The sequence below is a fragment of the Hyaena hyaena genome, unplaced genomic scaffold (genome assembly GCF_003009895.1).
Source record: "Hyaena hyaena isolate Hyena2069 unplaced genomic scaffold, ASM300989v1 scaffold_1457, whole genome shotgun sequence".
Classification (NCBI taxonomy): Eukaryota; Metazoa; Chordata; class Mammalia; order Carnivora; family Hyaenidae; genus Hyaena; species Hyaena hyaena.
Genome location: NW_024082088.1, coordinates 130406 through 147538, shown reverse-complemented (window position 1 = coordinate 147538; position 17133 = coordinate 130406). Strand labels below are relative to the sequence as shown.

Sequence of the window (17133 nt, the reverse complement as noted above, 5' to 3'; positions counted from 1 at the left end):
CCATAGTTTCTTTGATGTCTCCTATGTTTTTTTCAAGCCCAGCTATTAATTTTATGATTATTATTCTATAATCAGTTATGCTACTGATATCTGTTTTGAGCAGTTCATTAGCTGTCATTTCTTCTTGGAGTTTCTTTGGAGGAGAGCTCTTTCGTTTCATCGTTTTAGTTAGCCTTCTGGCTCTTGTTGGTTTTAAAGACCTGTTATGCTCTCTGTACCTATGAGCGCTGCTGTATCCAAGAAGACTCTTTGTCCAGGGCCTATCCTTTCAGAGAGTGTTTTTTGAATGGTATCTCTTGGTCTCTCTTGTTGGGACCTTGGTTATTTTATTTTCCTATTCATAGTGATGTTTGGGACTCTCCACCTTGTGTACTCTGGCTTGTTTCTTGAGGTAGCCTTTAGAAGGCTTTCTCAGTGGATTCTTCATCCTTTTTCTTCCAATCTCTCAGGTTTTGTAAGGTTTCCAATGGTTTCAGATCTTTTCCGTGTGATGTATGGGTGCGAGTGCAAGTATGGAGCTCCTTACTTCTCCGCCATCTTGCCCCCACAAGAAAAAAAAATTTTAATCTTTCCTCCTATGATTTGGCTGCAGGCACTCCAGGTCTCGTAGACAAAGTTTTCACGTGTGTGTGTGTGTGTGTGTGTGTGTGTGTGTGTATACACACATATATGCGTATGTGTGTATATACATATGTGTGTGTGTGTGTATTTTTTTTTTTTTTTTCAGTTTTTGAAAGACAGAGCATGAGCAGAGGAGGGGCAGAGAGAGAGGGAGACATGGGAGACACAGATCTGAAGCAGGCTCCAGGCTCTGAGCTGTCAGCAAAGAGCCCGATGTGAGGCTTAAACCCACAAACTGTGAGATTATGACCTGAGCCCAAGTCAGCCACTTAACGGACCGGGCGACCCAGGCACCCAATAAAGTTTTTCTCATTTAAGAACTGAAGACGCTAAGTCTTCCTAAAGTAATTCTAGCCAGCATATTCAAAACTGGCTTTGAAACTAATTAAGTTACATACACACATACACACAAAGCATTTCTTGTCATTTTAACTGTGGTTAAAATCCACATCCTATGAAATGTACCTTCTTCACCACTTCTAAGTGTACAGTTAAGTTGTGTTAAGTACATCCACATTGTACAACCAACCTCCAGCACTCCTATCATCTTGCAAAACTGAAACTCCGCCCATTAAACGAACTCCCCATCGTTTCCTCTCCTAGCCCCTGGCAACCTCCACTATACTTTCTAACCTATTAATTTGACTACAGGCTAACTATTTTTGACTAATGAGCCTGTCCCTTGGAGGCCGTGACCATGAATAATTTTATTTTTGCTTCCCCAGGGACAAGCAGAGCATCCAGTGTGTAGCTGAAACAAATTACCAAATGATAAAAACAGCAATCGCTCTGCTACATCTGGAAAATGTCTGTGACTTCCACAATGTGGAAAAGCACTTTGTGTAAAGTCAGTAGGAACGACTGTCGTCCTCGATGGTGGCAGTTCCCAGCCATAGTTTCAGTTGCACCTGGCAATCTAATTCAAGAAATTACTTTTAAAAAAAGCAAGGCGGAGGGGGGGGGGGGGGGGGCGCCTGGGTGGCTTAGTCGGTTCAGCGTCCGACTTTCGCTTAGGTCATGATCTCGTGGTTCGTGGGTTCGAGCCCCGCGTCGGTCTCTGTGCTGACTGCCAGCTCAGAGCCTGGAGCCTGTTTCAGTCTGTGACTCCCTCTCTCTCTGACCCTCCCCTGCTCATGCTCTCTCTCTCCTAGAAATAAATAAAAAAATATTAAAAAATTTTAAAATAAAAATAAAAAAACAAGGGGGGGTAATAAATTCCAAACAACTCCCATTTAAAATGTACCTACATGTGTGCATTTTCCCCTAAGTTCTTTAGAAATGGGAGAAAAGGTTATTTGCAGGTATATTTGTGTGTGTGCTGGAAAATCACAAAGGTTGAAAACTGTCAGAATGGCTAAAATTAACAACTCAGGAAACAGCAGGTGTTGGCAAGGATATGAAGAAAGGAGCACCCTCTTACACTGTTGGTGGAAATGCAAACTGGTGCAGCCACTCTGGAGAACAGAGTGGAGGTTCCTCAAAAAGTTAAAAATAGAACCACTCTATGATCCAGAAATTGCACTGCTAGGTATTTACCCAAAGGATACAAAAATACAGATTTGAATGTTTATAGTAGCACTATCAACAATAGCCAAACTATGGAAAGAGCCCAAATGTCCAGCAACTGATGAAAGGATAAAGATGATATGGTTTTTATATATATACAGATATATGTGTGTGTGTGTGTGTGTACACACACACACACACATATATATTATTGTTGGCTATTACTTGGTGATCAAAAAGAATGAAATCTTGCCATCTGCAATGACGTAAATGGAGCTAGAATGTATTATGCTAAGCAAAATAAGTCAGAGAAAGGAAAATACTGTATAATTTCATTCATGTGGAATTTAAGAAAACAAAGAGGTAAACATATGGGAAGAGAAAAAGAGAGAAGGAGACAAACCATAAGAGACTCTTAACAACAGAGACCAAACTCAAGGTTGACAGAGGGAAGTGGGTGGGGGACGGGCTAAATAGGTGATGGGCATTAAGGAGGGCACTTGTTAGGATGAGCACTGGGTGTTATATGTAAGTGATGAATCATTAAATTCTACTCCTGAAATCAATACTACACTTGATAACTAGCTAGAATTTAAATACAAATTTGGAAAAAAGAAAAAAAGAAAATGGATTGACATAATAACCCACCAGTCAGACTCCAGCTCTTCCTAAGGTTGTCCACTATTCCAGCCTGAGCAAGAAGCCTTCCTTAACCTCACTGCAGCAATCCAAAAATACACAATTTAGGTAGAGAATCAAATAGAAAAACAAATCCCTCCACTCAACCTGTCCATCCTCCACACTGCTACCATGTTTCTCTTCTTAATAACACAACCCAATGTTTCTCCTCTATTTACAAACCTCCACGGGCCTCCACTGCCTGGAGAAATGGGTCAACGTCCCTCCATGTCACAAAGGTCTCCTGAGTTATAAACCCGATCTAACCCCTCCACCCTGCCCGAGCAAGACTTCATATTCTACATTTCCTCTGTCTACTTTTACGTTTGCTATTCTCTCTTCCTTCTTATTCATCACCTACTTTGAGAAGCTTTTATTTACTCTTCAACATGCAGACTCCCATGACCTGGGTCTTCCTGGACTCACACACACAGATCTGTGCCTGTAGGGTCTGGGAGCAGAGACCATGTGCTCACACCTCTACAAGATCAAAAGGTCTCCCATTACATCTGCCTCCTCTACCAGACCAGACCCCCGGAGTGGAGGCAAGGTGATTTGGCCAGCTGCCATTCTCCAAGGCCTGGCCACATTTATGGCACAGAACAGGTCTCCAGTGAAGAAAGTGCAGGAATGTATATCCCACCTGGCTTCTCTCTTCCTGTGTGGCAAGTCCATGCAAGGTGGGTAGGTTACTAGGCGGGTCACTTTGCCAGGCTCAGCTTCCCCTGACCATGGACCATGATCACACCTGACCGGTCTTTCCAGACTCTTGCAACCCAGAACTTCCAAAATCACTATGCAAGAATCCGAATTCTTCAACAGAAAGTATTCAGATTTTGATATCCTAAGTGCAGACTTTTAAGATCAACAGAAATCATCTTCTGACCCTATTAAATCATCCTCAGAGCTTTCTCTTCTTTTCTGCTAGGCCCACACATTCTTCCACTTTCCAGCTACAGGCAAGAAAACACAAGAAAGTTCTTATTCCAAGTACAGAACCAAATGATCCTCTAAAACTAAAAAGGGCAAAAGGTTAACATCAATATCACATTCATTCCACCTTCCTATCTAGAAACTGGGATAAAAACAAAAAAAACTATGGAGCAAGTTTCAGATGTTATTAAGTAATCTTTACAGCTTTTGAAGAGTAACATTTCACACCTTTGAAAGCATGAAGGCCTGGAAGTTCATTCGTGCCCAGAGGCTCAGATGACTTCACACCTCAGAGCCAGTCAAAGCCCAGTTCTGCTGCTTGGGGCTTCACATTTCTGTGTGAAAATGAACCTTTGTCTTTAGGAGTAAGTACTACAAAATCGACTTCCTTTCCAAAAAGAACACTTTCGGGGCGCCCGGGTGGCGTAGTTGGTTAAGCGTCCGACTTTCGCTCGGGTCATGATCTCGCGGTTCGTGGGTTCGAGCCCCGCGTCGGGCTCTGTGCTGACTGCCAGCTCAGAGCCTGGAGCCTGTTTCAGTCTGTGACTCCCTCTCTCTCTAACCCTCCCCTGCTCACGCTGTCTCTCTCTCTCTCCTAGAAATAAATAAAACATTAAAAAAAAAAAAAACCAAAAAGAACACTTTCATCCTCACAAGAGAAAAAAAATCTTTCACACTTCCTAAAGAAAGCCTCCACAAAACTTTCCATTCTTTTTTAACCAACCACACGGAGTGTTCCTCTGTTCTACGGTCAGGCTCTGGAGGGTTTCCGGGCATCAGGCTGGTGGTGTAGGGAACTGCTCTCCGCGATCTGGAGAGTGAAGACGGATTCTCCTCCACGTCTGTCAGAGAAGCCTGACTCCGCACAGCACACCATGCCAGGGGAGCAGACAGACCCCAAGAGCAGAGGGCTCCCAGCTGCTCCAGAGTTCTCACTGGCCTTCCCTCCTGGCCCTCCTTTCCTTCCCGACCCCTCTGAATCTGGATCTCCAAGTCTGGAAACCCTCCCCACCTACTCTCCTTGGTGGGAACCCTCCCCACCTACTCTCACTTCATGATGATCAGACCCTGTCTGATTTCCTGGGTAATCTTGGCCACAAAAGAGCCCACAGTTAAATACACATTCAGTCACTACATTCGTCATACCCCTGCCTTTACCTGTATTAGCTCACATGAAGCTCCCAACAACCCTTAAGGGCAAACAACATTCCTGAATTCCCATTTATACAGTAACAAGCAACATAAGCACAGAGAGGCTGAGTGACTTGCCCAAGGCCACAGTGCGGGTTCCCAGGCATGTGCTGGAAAGCGAGGCCAGGCAGTCGGACTCCAGAACACGGGCTTTTACCCTCTAGGGCAGACCACCCCTCACCCCCATTTACTTTCCTAAACTGGCATTTCTCAGTGGAGTCCTGTTCTATCCACCCTAAGGTGTTCTTCCCTTAAGAGCAGGGTTTCTAAAAGGATTTCCCAGTAATACAGATAGAAGAGTGGCAGCTTTTAAAAAAACTTTTTACGGGGCGCCTGGGTGGCTTAGTCGGTTAAGCGTCCGACTTTCGCTTAGGTCACGATCTCGCGGTTCGTGGGTTCGAGCCCCGCGTCGGGCTCTGTGCTGACTGCCAGCTCGGAGCCTGGAGCCTGTTTCAGTCTGTGACTCCCTCTCTCTCTGACCCTCCCCTGCTCACGCTGTCTCTCTCTCTCTCGTAGAAATAAATAAAACATTTAAAAAAAAAAAAAACTTTTTACAAGCTCTAACTGACCTGCAGAGTCCAAACTCAAATACTTCACACTTCTACATTCTGCAAAATAGGACTTCTAGAATTCAGGATCACATGATAAAGGTACAGATGTCCTTTTGAAAACTTTCACGTGGTAGAACATCTTCTGTAAATCAAATACTTTTCAGTGAGGGGCGCCTGGGTGGTTCAGTTCGTTAAGTGTCTGACTTCGGCCCAGGTTAGGATCTTGCAGTTCGTGGGTTCAAGTCCCGCATCAGGCTCTGTGCTGACAGCTCAGAGTCTGGTGCCTGCTTTGGATTCTGTGTCCCCCTCCCTCTCTGCTCCTCCCGCGCCCCCCCCCCCACCTTCCCGCTCACACTCTGTCTCTCTCAAAAATAAACATTTTTAAAAATTAAGAAAAAAATACTTTTCAGTGAAATGTCATCTGTGGAGGTTAAAATTTTAAAGAGAAATCATATTTCATAGTCCAAATTTGAAAACATTTGATAAGAAAATGTAACCAAGAGAAAAGAACTGTTAGCACTTAAGTCCGTCCCAGGCAGAGTGAACAGACCAGGTCTGTCTTGGGGGACCCCGGCCTCCTGACTTTTCTCCCTCTCTCCACACTCCTGTGAAAAATGTCTAACCAAGAAGAACCACTTCTCCACACTGTAGATGTGAATTTAGATCAGTTGGATTATTAGGTTTCCGAGAGACACCTGTATTTTTTTTAAATCCACTACTTGTGAAATAAAGTCTCTCCTTCCTTCACAAATAAGCGCCCGGTTGACTGTGTGTTGGTTGGGCAAACAGCCAAGAGAAGAAAAAGTGAGCAGTGTATGTGCCTGTTTGGAACAAGACAGAGGCAGACCAGGTGTCATGCCAGGGTCACCTGATCTGCCTGAGCCAAGCACCTTCCTGAGCTTTCATTCCCCTCACTTCAACAAAGAAGTATAGGATAGCATATGTCAATACTATATTTTTTTAATTTTTTAATGTTTATTTTTGAGACAGAGAGAGAGAACGCACAAGCGGGGCGGGGCACAAAAAGAGAGAGAGACACAGAATCCAAAGCAGGCTCCAGGCTCCAAGATGTCAGCACAGAGCCTGATGTGGGGCTCGAACTCACAGACTGCGAGATCACGACCTGAACCAAAGTCAGACACTCAATCGAATGACCACCCAGGCGCCCCTCAATACTATATTTTTAACAAGTATTTCTCTTCATGGGATCTTTAAAAATAATGCACTCTGAGGTGTCAGCCTACTGGAGTCCACCTTCTAGCTCTGTCTATTCCTCTGCCTCCAAAATTCCAGTTATCTGCCTTTCCTCACAAGTGTGCTGCGTGCTTCTCTACCCCATTCCATGGAAGTTTCGATTCCACCCCACAGACATTTAGGAAGTGCCCTCCTCCAGACCAGCAACTACACAAGGTGCTGGTGGATGCATTAGTACCACATGATCCTGACCTCCAAGGATCAGGCACATCCTTAAATGACCATGGGACAGAAAGTCCTCCATCAGAGGAACCAGCAATATCCTACTGCCAGAGGGAGCAGGGAAAGTTCCCTTTCCAGGCTTATGAAGCTGAACCTCAGGAATTCTTAATACCCCACGAGCAGAGGCTGGTTCTCCACTGTACAGAGTACTGGGTCTATGATGCAGAAAGTGCCCAGCACATGTGGGAAGCTGAGATACGTGACCAGAGCCCTGGTAAGATTCTGGGAAGCTTATTTAATAAATATTTATACAACTTAGGGCCTCTGCGACTTAGGGCACTTAGAGATAAAAAAGCAAACAACCAAGATACAGGATTAAGGATAAACCGGCTAAACACAAGAATGACAGCAAATTACACAATGAAGCATAAACTAAATACGACCCAGAAACTCAACTGTTATCTTAGAAGTCAGCTACATGTCATGAAGGAATCATGGGCCCCATTTCTAAGAGGCTCGCATCCTTATCGGGAGATAAATCAAACAAACGTGGACCCCCAGAAACGTAAAACTATAATGATTGCTATACGTGGGCTGGAAAGGTCAGCCCTTGGTGTCAGAGGAAGAAAACATGAAGTCCCTGAATCCTAGAAAATTGCCTGGAAGGACTGAGCCAACAGCTAATTTTTTAAAAATGGTGTCAGTTGGAAAAAGAGGTGGGTTGGACTTCCTTTGCTTGCCTAAGGTATAAGCATGGCAAAAAAAAAAAAAAAGTTAGTGGAAAAGTTAAACAAAAATTTTAAAGGAATCATAAAGGGTAGAGATGGGGAAGAAGAGGAAATAATTAGTGACAGGGACACTTATCTTCCTCATATACCCATTACCTCACTTAACTCCCCAGACCAGCCACTGGGGCCAGCCCCTACCCTTCACCCACTGGCTCAATGACCGATGAGGTGTCCATATGACGGCTGCTGGGTGGGATGGGGGATGCCACCAGGGTACCAAATAAAGTGCCTTACCATGGCATGAGTTACATTTTGTCATCCCAGTTTTACAGGCTGAGACATCTAACCCTACAACTTGCCCAAGAGCCCACAGAAGAGCTCTCATGGGGCAGAATCAGGGCACAGACCAAGCAGGTTTATAGGACCTCACATTCATGAGTTGTCTGTGACCCCGTATGGTCACTGACAGGAGAGGCAAAAATGAGCAAACGCTAAAGGGAATCCCAAAGGTGGCAGTCTTCTACTTGATGCTTTCTGTTGGATTTCCAAGTCCTACCCTGAAGCCCACTTCACACACAGGGCTTGAGATTTTTACTTTCCCTCAAGAACTCCCTGACAGGCCACATCCTCACAGCAATGGCCACTGCCTGAGACCACTGAAATTCTCTGTCATGAATGGAAGGCATTGTGGGAAGTTGCCAGCAGGAAGGAGTGAGATATAATCATTTCCTCTCAGAAATAAGTAGGATAACTTCTCCTCCATTCTCTACTACTTCTGACAGAAATGACAGCAAAATATAATAGCTGGAAGAGACGATCTTAAAACTAATTCAACAAGGATAGTGCTGTGAACGTCCATCTAGCTAAATCTGTTCCCTGTAGCAGCCTGACGTAACAGTGTCAGAAATTTCATCAAATACACATTCGTAGTAAATATTCAGTCTCACATTCCACCCTCCAACTCCTCACACAGGACGCAAATGCTCCAAAGAAGGACATCCCAGTGCTGAGAAGAAAACCCAGGCCTAAAATGGCGTCCCCTTAGGCCAAATCCCAGAACCAGGGCTTAAAATCTAGTCTAATTGCAGTTTCAACATCCCCAAGAAACATACTCTTGAAGTCAGTCTGGAAATTTCCAATAAAAATTTTTTAAAAATTTTTAATAAAAAAAAAACCGTAACATTTATGAGACGTCTCTGATTTACTTCTGACTTCAGTCCTCCAGTCCTATTTTTCCCGCATGGTCTTAGATGTCTTATTCCGATTTCACCTCCACACATTCGGCGCAGGGACACCATATACACACCACGCTGAGAAGTCCTTGTCCCCAGGGTCTCCAGACCACCTTCCCGTACCCCGTACTAAACCACGTGACTAACCACATGACTAAACACGTGACTCCCCAGCAGGGGTGGAAAACGTCCCAGCATCCAGACCAACCTCCTGGCCACACCGCCTCCACACATGGCTCGCCCTGCTCCTCGCCGCCCACCCGCCCGCGCCTCACAGAGAGCCTGACTCCTCGTTTCCCCTCACAGGGCACATAGGAGCCACCAGGAACTCCTGCGCCGCGTCCAGATTCCCACCAAGTTCTGCCCCTTGGGACATTTCCCCCTGCTGCCACCCGGGACAAGCCATGCGGGGCCCCGGCGCACAGCGCGAGCAGCCCAGGGAAGGTGGTCTCCCTCACCCCCTTACCTCTCCACCCTCTTTTCTCAACACAGCGACCACATGAGTCAACCCTCTGCTCAAAGCCCCGCGGAGAGCCCTGGTTCCCGCCAGCAGGAAGCCGGGTCTTCTTTCCCGTTCCTCCGCACACTCTCCAGGCACACCGCCTCCGGAAGCTCTAAGCTAAGCTGCTCCGAACTAGGCTGCTCCTTCCGCCGGAACGCCCGGGACTAACCGCCTCACCTTCTCCAAGTCCACCCAAGCCGCACCATCTAAAGCAGCCCCATCCTGACGACTGCGTGTTAAAAATCCTACTCATTCCCTCCTTCAGCCCGCTTATCCTGGTCTACTTAACATTTTTCCCCACACAATACCTTCTAACGTAGCATGCAATTCACATAATATATTTTTTATTACGTCTCCCCGACCAGAATCTAAGCTCCATAGGGCACAGTGTTTATGAACAATGTCGCTCAGTCACCTAGAATAAAGCCTAGAACGTAGCAAGTGCTTATTAACCCAGCGCCTTCCCCAAGCATCTAACCTGGTGCGGAGTTCAGCCCCATTTGGCCCGGCCATGTGTGCCAGGCTGGGAACCTTCCCTCGGGAGGAGGGATGACCCACATGCAGGAAGCAGCCACCTTTTTCTCTGAGATCTTACTTGCGAGGTTCCAGAAGGCCCTTTTGCACTAATGTTTCTCCCCAGTCGGCCAGAATGCCTGAAACTTTCAGCATGGGGCCTCCATGGAGAAGAGAATGTGCTAAGACCTTCATAGTCATTATCATCAAAGCACAGATTAGTTTGCCTGACTACCCATCCTACAACAGTAAGCACATATAGAGGGCCTGCCGTGCACCAGCTCTGCACTTAGAAACTCTGTGCTAATGCTAGAGGAGACCCCTTCCCCACCCTTCAAGATGTTGGGGTCCTAGCAGGGAAAGAAGTGCATTCACAGGCAATTGAAGCACCGTCTGTGGTTAAATCTGCAATAAAGTTATGCACAGCATCCTGAAGTGCCAGAGAAGAAAGGTAGCTGCCAAATGGCCAGAATTTGCCTGGCAAAGAAAAGAGGGAGAGGGAACAGCACCCGCAAAGCCACAAAGTTATAAAAGGCACAGCACATTTAAACAACAGGGTTGGCAAACGCACGGCGCTAGAACCTCACCTGGAAGGAGCAGAGGAAGATGAGGCCAAGGGGAGAAAGTGCTGTCCTTGTCTTCTAGGTGGGGGAAGGCAGTGGGGTGTGTGAACAGGGCAGATGTGGGCGGAGACTGGGGCAGGCAGGAGGAGGTGGTGGAGGGCACAGACCTCACCACCCGCAGAGCCTAATGAAAAGGCTGTCACAGGAGTCCCAGTGAGAAACCAGGCATGCTCGAACCAAGCAGGAACAATGAGGAGGCAAAGAAGGACCCTAGAAGGTATTTATGAGCCAGAATTATCCAGCCAATCACCTAGGAAGACTTGGGGAAGCGAGGAAAAGGTGCACAGGTTGGTAGACAGAAGAAAATGGCCCAGAGCGTGATGCAAATCTCCCGGGAGGCTTGGACAGCTGGAGACCACCAGTGGGAGTCCCTGAGCACCGGATGTGATGTGAGGGACACAACCCCCCACCGTCCAAGCCTCAAGCAGGCACCTGCCAGGGATGAGGGGTCACTGTGACCCCTCCAGGTTCTACTGCAAGCAACAAGGGTGGGAGACAGGCTGGTGGTGGGGAGCCTCGTCCCAGTCCAGGTGAGAAATGATGAGGAGCTGACCTAGGGCACTGGCACTAACGGTCAAGTTACAGCCACCAGAGATGGGGAACCCATCGAGGGTCTTCAGCCTGGGATGATGTGGGCCACGAAAGGCCTGGGTGACCACAGAGGTACAACGAGACCAGAGTTCCTGGTGGCAAACGACCTAACAGTTAACCGGGCTGGCAAGCAGACGGGTGCTCACAGATTGACAGAAGAACAGTACACCAGGCCTACTAGGAGCCCGAGGAAGCTGGGGGCCAGAACGAGGCCCACAGCCAAGAGACACAGGAAGGGTTAGCTCCACCACCAACACCCGACCGGGCTCCAAGCTGGCTCCTCACATCACTCACTTCAGGCCCCAAGGCCCAGGCCAGAGTCTGCCTGGTTGTGTGGGGGTCAGGTCCGTGCCCTGGGTGTGGACAGAAATCTGTTTTTGACCTTTCTGGGTGTTTCTCCAGGCAAGAAAGCACCACCTTCTGCCCTAAACAAGCCCTCAACCCTGGGTAGACTAACCTGTTCCCTCTCCTATTCCTCATCCTCCCTGGGAGTTCTCTCTACCTACTGTCCTGTTCCCTACCTTTCTGCCTAAACCCTGTCTGTCTCGGAGGGCTCACCTCAGCCCCAGTCCACCAGGCTACTAAAGAAGTGAAAAACAGAAGTAGTGAAAAGCAGATCAGAGTGCCTCTTGTGTAATTCTTTAAGAGCTTCCTGGGTTGTGTGGGGCAATAACTCCTCTATTAACGATGGGGTGCTTGCTTTTGCTTCTCTACAAATAAAGATCTGTGGTTTTATTTATTTATATACCAGTCTGGAGGGGGGCGGTGCCTGGGTGGCTCAGTTCGTTAATCGTCTGACTTCGGCTCAGGTCATGATCTCCGGTCCGTAGGTTCGAGCCCCGCATCAGGCTCTGTGCTGACAGCTATCTCAAAGCCTGGAGCCTGTTTCAGATTTTGTGTCTCCTTCTCTCTCTGACCTTCCCCTGTTCACACTGTCTCTCTCTCTCTCTCTCTCTCAGAAATAAATAAAACATTAAAAAATAAAAATTTAAAAAAACAGTCTGGAGGCCCATTTGGCACTTAGCTTATACTATTAATTAGCCCCTTCTGTGTATATGTGCTTTAATTTTTTTTAATGTTTATTTTTGAGAGAGAGACAGAGTGTGACCAAGGGAGGGGCAGAGAGAGAGAGAGACAAACACAAAATCCAAAACAGACTCCAGGCTCCAAGCTGTCAGCAAAGAGCCCGCCAAGGGGCTTGAACACAGACCACGAGATCATGACCTGAGCCAATGTCAGATGCTTAACTGACTGAGCCACCCAGGCGCCCCTGTGTATACATGCTTTAAACAAGACTGAAAACTATATAGGAGCAGGAATTCTCTCTTGTGCTTTGTCTGTGCCTCTACAGAGCCTAGTAAGTGCTCAATAAATATGTAATTGATGAGCCAAAAGAAGAAAAAAATAGAAATGAGACAGCTTCCCTTGCTAATGGTGAGACCATGTATTGTTGCATCAATCCTAAAGAAACAGAGTTTTGTTTGGGAGGTCTTATTTGTTTTTCTTAAGTTGAATCTGGCAGGTAATTTTCCTGGAGGCAATAAAGGGATGTGTCTACGAGAACAAAGTGGCCAGAGCCAAGCATCTGAACTTGCTTATTCACTAAGCGGCGGACCCAGAAGTCATGCCAGCGAGCTGAAAGGGAGACAACTGAACCTCAGACAGACAACAGGGCCATTAGGCAATGGGCCAGACACCAAAAGAGAAGCTTCTGGACCCTGAAAGGAAGCACCATCATGCAGCAATGAGTTAGCAGCCCCCAGGAGAGCCTTCTGTTGGCTTAGGAGTGCTGGTGGCAGACACAAGCCATGGGGACAATCCCCTTTGAACAGACCAAGCAGGACAGAGAATGGGTCTGGGGGGAAGGGAGACTTTGTGGTCTAGATGGATGGATGGAAGGGGTGACCAAAAGGTCAGTGCAGCAGGGAGGGAAGAGGTGGGGTGGGGCCACGTGAAGAAGTGTCTTCTATCTTCAGAGGCCAGGATAACGTCAGAGGGACCCAAGAGCCCACACACACAATAAGATAAGAATCAGTGGCTTCTGTTCGCCCATCAACTGCCCACTTACATTCTAGATCGATCGGGGAAACTCCTTGAAAGCCCATCTGTGTGGAGGAGACACTCAGTGCAGAATATCAGGATGAGGGAAAGAAATTCATTCTCCTCAACCTCATCTATTACCTTCTCTGCTTTTCCATTTTCCTTTTCCTCATTTCATATCCTCTCCCTGAACCTTATTTGGTTTTTTTTGAAAAGCTCCAAACTTGTTCCCAATGGGGACCCAAGAAAAATGGAAACCACCCCATTTCTCACCTAAGCTAGTAGCAAAGCAGGTGGGAGGGCCCCGGGGAGGAAAGTATAGACATGCAGCTACCCTAAACCCAGGAACTGAGGCTGAGACAGGGCAGAAGCGGATTGCACTTAAGCTTGAGAGCTGGGCAATGAGGCCAGCTCTGCTTCTAATTGGTTGCTTCACCTGGGGAAAATTACAAAAAAAAAAAAATCCTCTCTGCCTCAGTTTCCATATTTGTAAAACAGAAAAAATAAGAGCACTTATAGTATTTTTGGAAAAATTAAATAAATACTCAGAATAGTGAGTGGCACTAAATACTGACCTCTTCCTTCCTTCACTGCTCCCCCCAATAAATACCTAAATATTTGTTTCAAAATACAATGTTTACAGAACAAAAGATTCTATTGACCTACCACAGGGGATGTGAAACAGAATAGGAGTAGTAATTTATCACTCATCCTTACACGTTATGCCCCGTCCTTGGATTCATCCTGTAACCGATGGCACAGGACTGTAGAAGATGCCACTGAGGCTGTTTGGCCAACTGTGGTTCTGGAATGTGGAGAGAACAGCACTGTCTGCAGGCCAGCTGGGCTGAGTTAACCTAAATATGTTCTTTATATTGATATTGCATATTCTGAGTTCTTTGTTCCCTAATGTCCACACTATCTTCTCATGGTGAAAAGACAACTGTTAAGACCACTGACTTCTCAGACGGGTAACGGGACTCAGGGTCCACACAGGTAAGGAACCCCGGCGGCTGTTAGATTCCTTCTGCATCACGTGTCGTGGGGCACGTGGCGTGTAACTCAACAGCAGAGACACAAGAGATGTGCAGAAAGCAGAGGCTGACTCAGGCCCTGCTGATTAGTGAGCAGGGTCTGGTCCAAGTCTCCTCGACTTCTCTTATGGTCAAGGTTACACCACTCGCCCTTCTGTGTTCAGAACTCTTATGCCACAAGTGACTTTCCCTTTTCCATTTTCAATGTCTTAAATGCCATTTTCATCCATGAATAATTAAATTTTTACCCTTCCTATGGGAAATGAATAGGGAGCCAAAGAGACCATCAGAGCTGATCTTGATTTTTATCTGAAATAAAAAATTGTAATGCATGCATCTTAAGAAAGAAAATGGAAAAGGAAATTCACTTAGAAATTCATGATCCAATCTGTTTATCTAAAATACAAACGTGCACCAACAAAAACCAGGACAACGCAAACGCCAATGGGCCTGGGGGCATCTGCTCGCCAAGACATCACAGCATGTAAGGTGATGGATCCCTGAGAACCAGAAGTAGGTTTTAAGTAGAAATCGTTGTGAATATACCAGAGGCTCAGATGCCATACTTACCAAAATGTAAATCTTTCTTATTTTATCTGATTTAAGCAATGGAAGAGATCTCAACAGTCAACCAATAAAAGAAAATCAGTTCTGTCATCTGGGGTTCACTTTCTTATTAAAAACTCACAGTCAGCGAGCATCACCAAGAGAAACCTGCCATAGCCAGAAATGACCAAGAACCCACTGGACCAGGAAGTGGAGACCTTGTTGGTGCCTGTGACCCAGCTCAAGGTGGCACAGACCAAGGATGTGGAAGCCCAGGACTGTCTGGATGTGCCCAACAAGAGCAAGTGGGGGAAGAATGACTCATCCCACCAACGAGCTCCCTGTGTGTCCCTGGGAAGCTACAGGATATAAAACACGTCATCAAACTAGAGCAGGCAGCTGAGGAAGCCAAGGGCTTTTTCAAGAGGAAGACAGGCTTCCTCCCCAACCAAATGGAGAAAACCCAGCAAGTTCTGCAGAAGAAGCATGCCCTGAAGGAGGCTGTCATAGAGATAATGAGCCAGAAGACCCCAGAGCCCACAGCCCTGGAGGCAGCTCTGGCCACTGCCAAGGCCAGGGAGCTTGATTCAGAAATGGGGCAGAGGGACCCCGCTTCTGGGGACCTGGGATCTTGTGGGTGTGGCTTCCTGGGGTTCTAAGGGGTCTTGTGTTCAATGCTAATAAATGTGCCAACTGAACAGAAGGAAAATTAATTCATATGGGAGAATGAAGAACCCAACAAGATAGAGTTGGATTCCTTAACTCAAATAGCTCAGTCTCCTCCCCTTTTAACTCAAGGCTTTAAACCTCTCTACTGTTTTTCAGAGTTTAGCACTGATGGAAAAGGTCAGTCTGGCAGCTCTAAAGAATTCCACTCTCTATTTATTTATCTACCTAAGGGACATAGTTTGGATCCTTTACTGCACTGGAATACTTGAATCATACCAGTTGGAATAGGAGCCATCCAGAAGTTGAGAAGGAAAAGAAAATATATATTCAAGCTAAAATCAATCCAATTTTAAGAGAGGGCCATTAGTCTATCCCAATTTTAGTAAGGTTTTGAACAAACAGGCTAGACAAAAATAGACTCAAATCACAAGTACAACTGGACAGCTTTCACTTAGGGCTCTACTCCCACAGCTGACAGTGGGACAGGCCTCCACTCCAACTCCTTCGGGGTGGAAGACTCCTAATTCCATACAAGTTAGGAGAAAGGCTTTCTGGAACACCCACCACCATCACACACACATGCACACACGTGCACACACACACACACACACACACATTGAAAGGGGGCAGGAGCTGTTGCCCTCTAGCGGCTAGGTCACAGAAGACACGTTCCAAACACAGGAGAGCTCACTGTGTACTCTTCTGGAACGTGCATCTCTCGTCCAAGTAATTTTATAGTTACTTAATTTTATAGTTAAGGATCTTCAGATTTTCTTTTCTGAAACAGGCTCCTGATGATAGAGTAACCAGCATACAAGTCAACACTATACCCAAATATCATTGCTACAGTTAGAAAAATAAGATCCCAATGTATATTCCCTTTGCTAACAGGGAAAGCTTCTCAGGGAAATGAGAACTGAGAACCATGTAGTCCCAAGACTTTAAGTTTTAAGTCTTGTTATCTTCCACAAGGTACCGCAAAGAAACTATTCTCATAGGAACCGTGAACTAGAAGTGTTAATTTCTGGCTTACAAAAAAAAAAAAAAAAAAAAATCACATTGGGAGGAAGCAGGATTATCTTGAGTACAATAGCAAAAGAGAGAGAAAAGAGTTGCATGTGATTTAATCCCTAACAAAACAAGTCCAAGGAGAGATTTCCCAGACTGGTAGTTGAACAGCGAAGGGCACTCTTTCTCCTGTGGAAAGTATTTGAAATAGAGCATTGTTTAATGTCATAAAGGCATGTCCCTTCTGTCGAAGGAAGAGACTGTCAAATCCAGTTTTTATTCCCCCTTCCTGTAAATCCAGCACTGTGAAAGTCTATGAAACCACAAAACAATTTTCAGGATTGCAGGGGCCATGACCTTCACCATTCTCCTGTGACAGTGTAGAAGTCCAAGTTGTCACAATAATTTATTTGTAGACTGAGACTTCGGCATGAAAGAAGGGAAACTAGTAGAACAATTGGACTGGAACCTAGTTTTCCTGGGGCTCAGGCTGTCCCGCCTGCCTGCAATGTCCCGAGTTCAAGGTCAACCATGAGTCTACCTTCCTGTATAACCAGCTGATAGCCTTATCACTTGCTGACTCCTCTGGCCTGAGCCAGGCTAAGCCATGTAATGAGCAGTTTATAAGCTGCCTGTGGCACGCCATCTTGTTCTCTGATTGATCTCCTTTGCATGTAACTTCTCCACAGCTAGGAGCACTGCACACAGCGGCTGTTTACTAATGCTTCTCAAAGCCTCGCAGAGGCAAAGC

At 46.2% G+C, this 17133-nt stretch overlaps 1 pseudogene; it reads left to right on the top strand.

The window, feature by feature from the left end:
• The first annotated feature begins 14603 nt into the window (after positions 1-14603).
• Positions 14604-15364, top strand: LOC120225631 (annotated as a pseudogene).
• The last annotated feature ends 1769 nt before the right edge of the window (positions 15365-17133 follow it).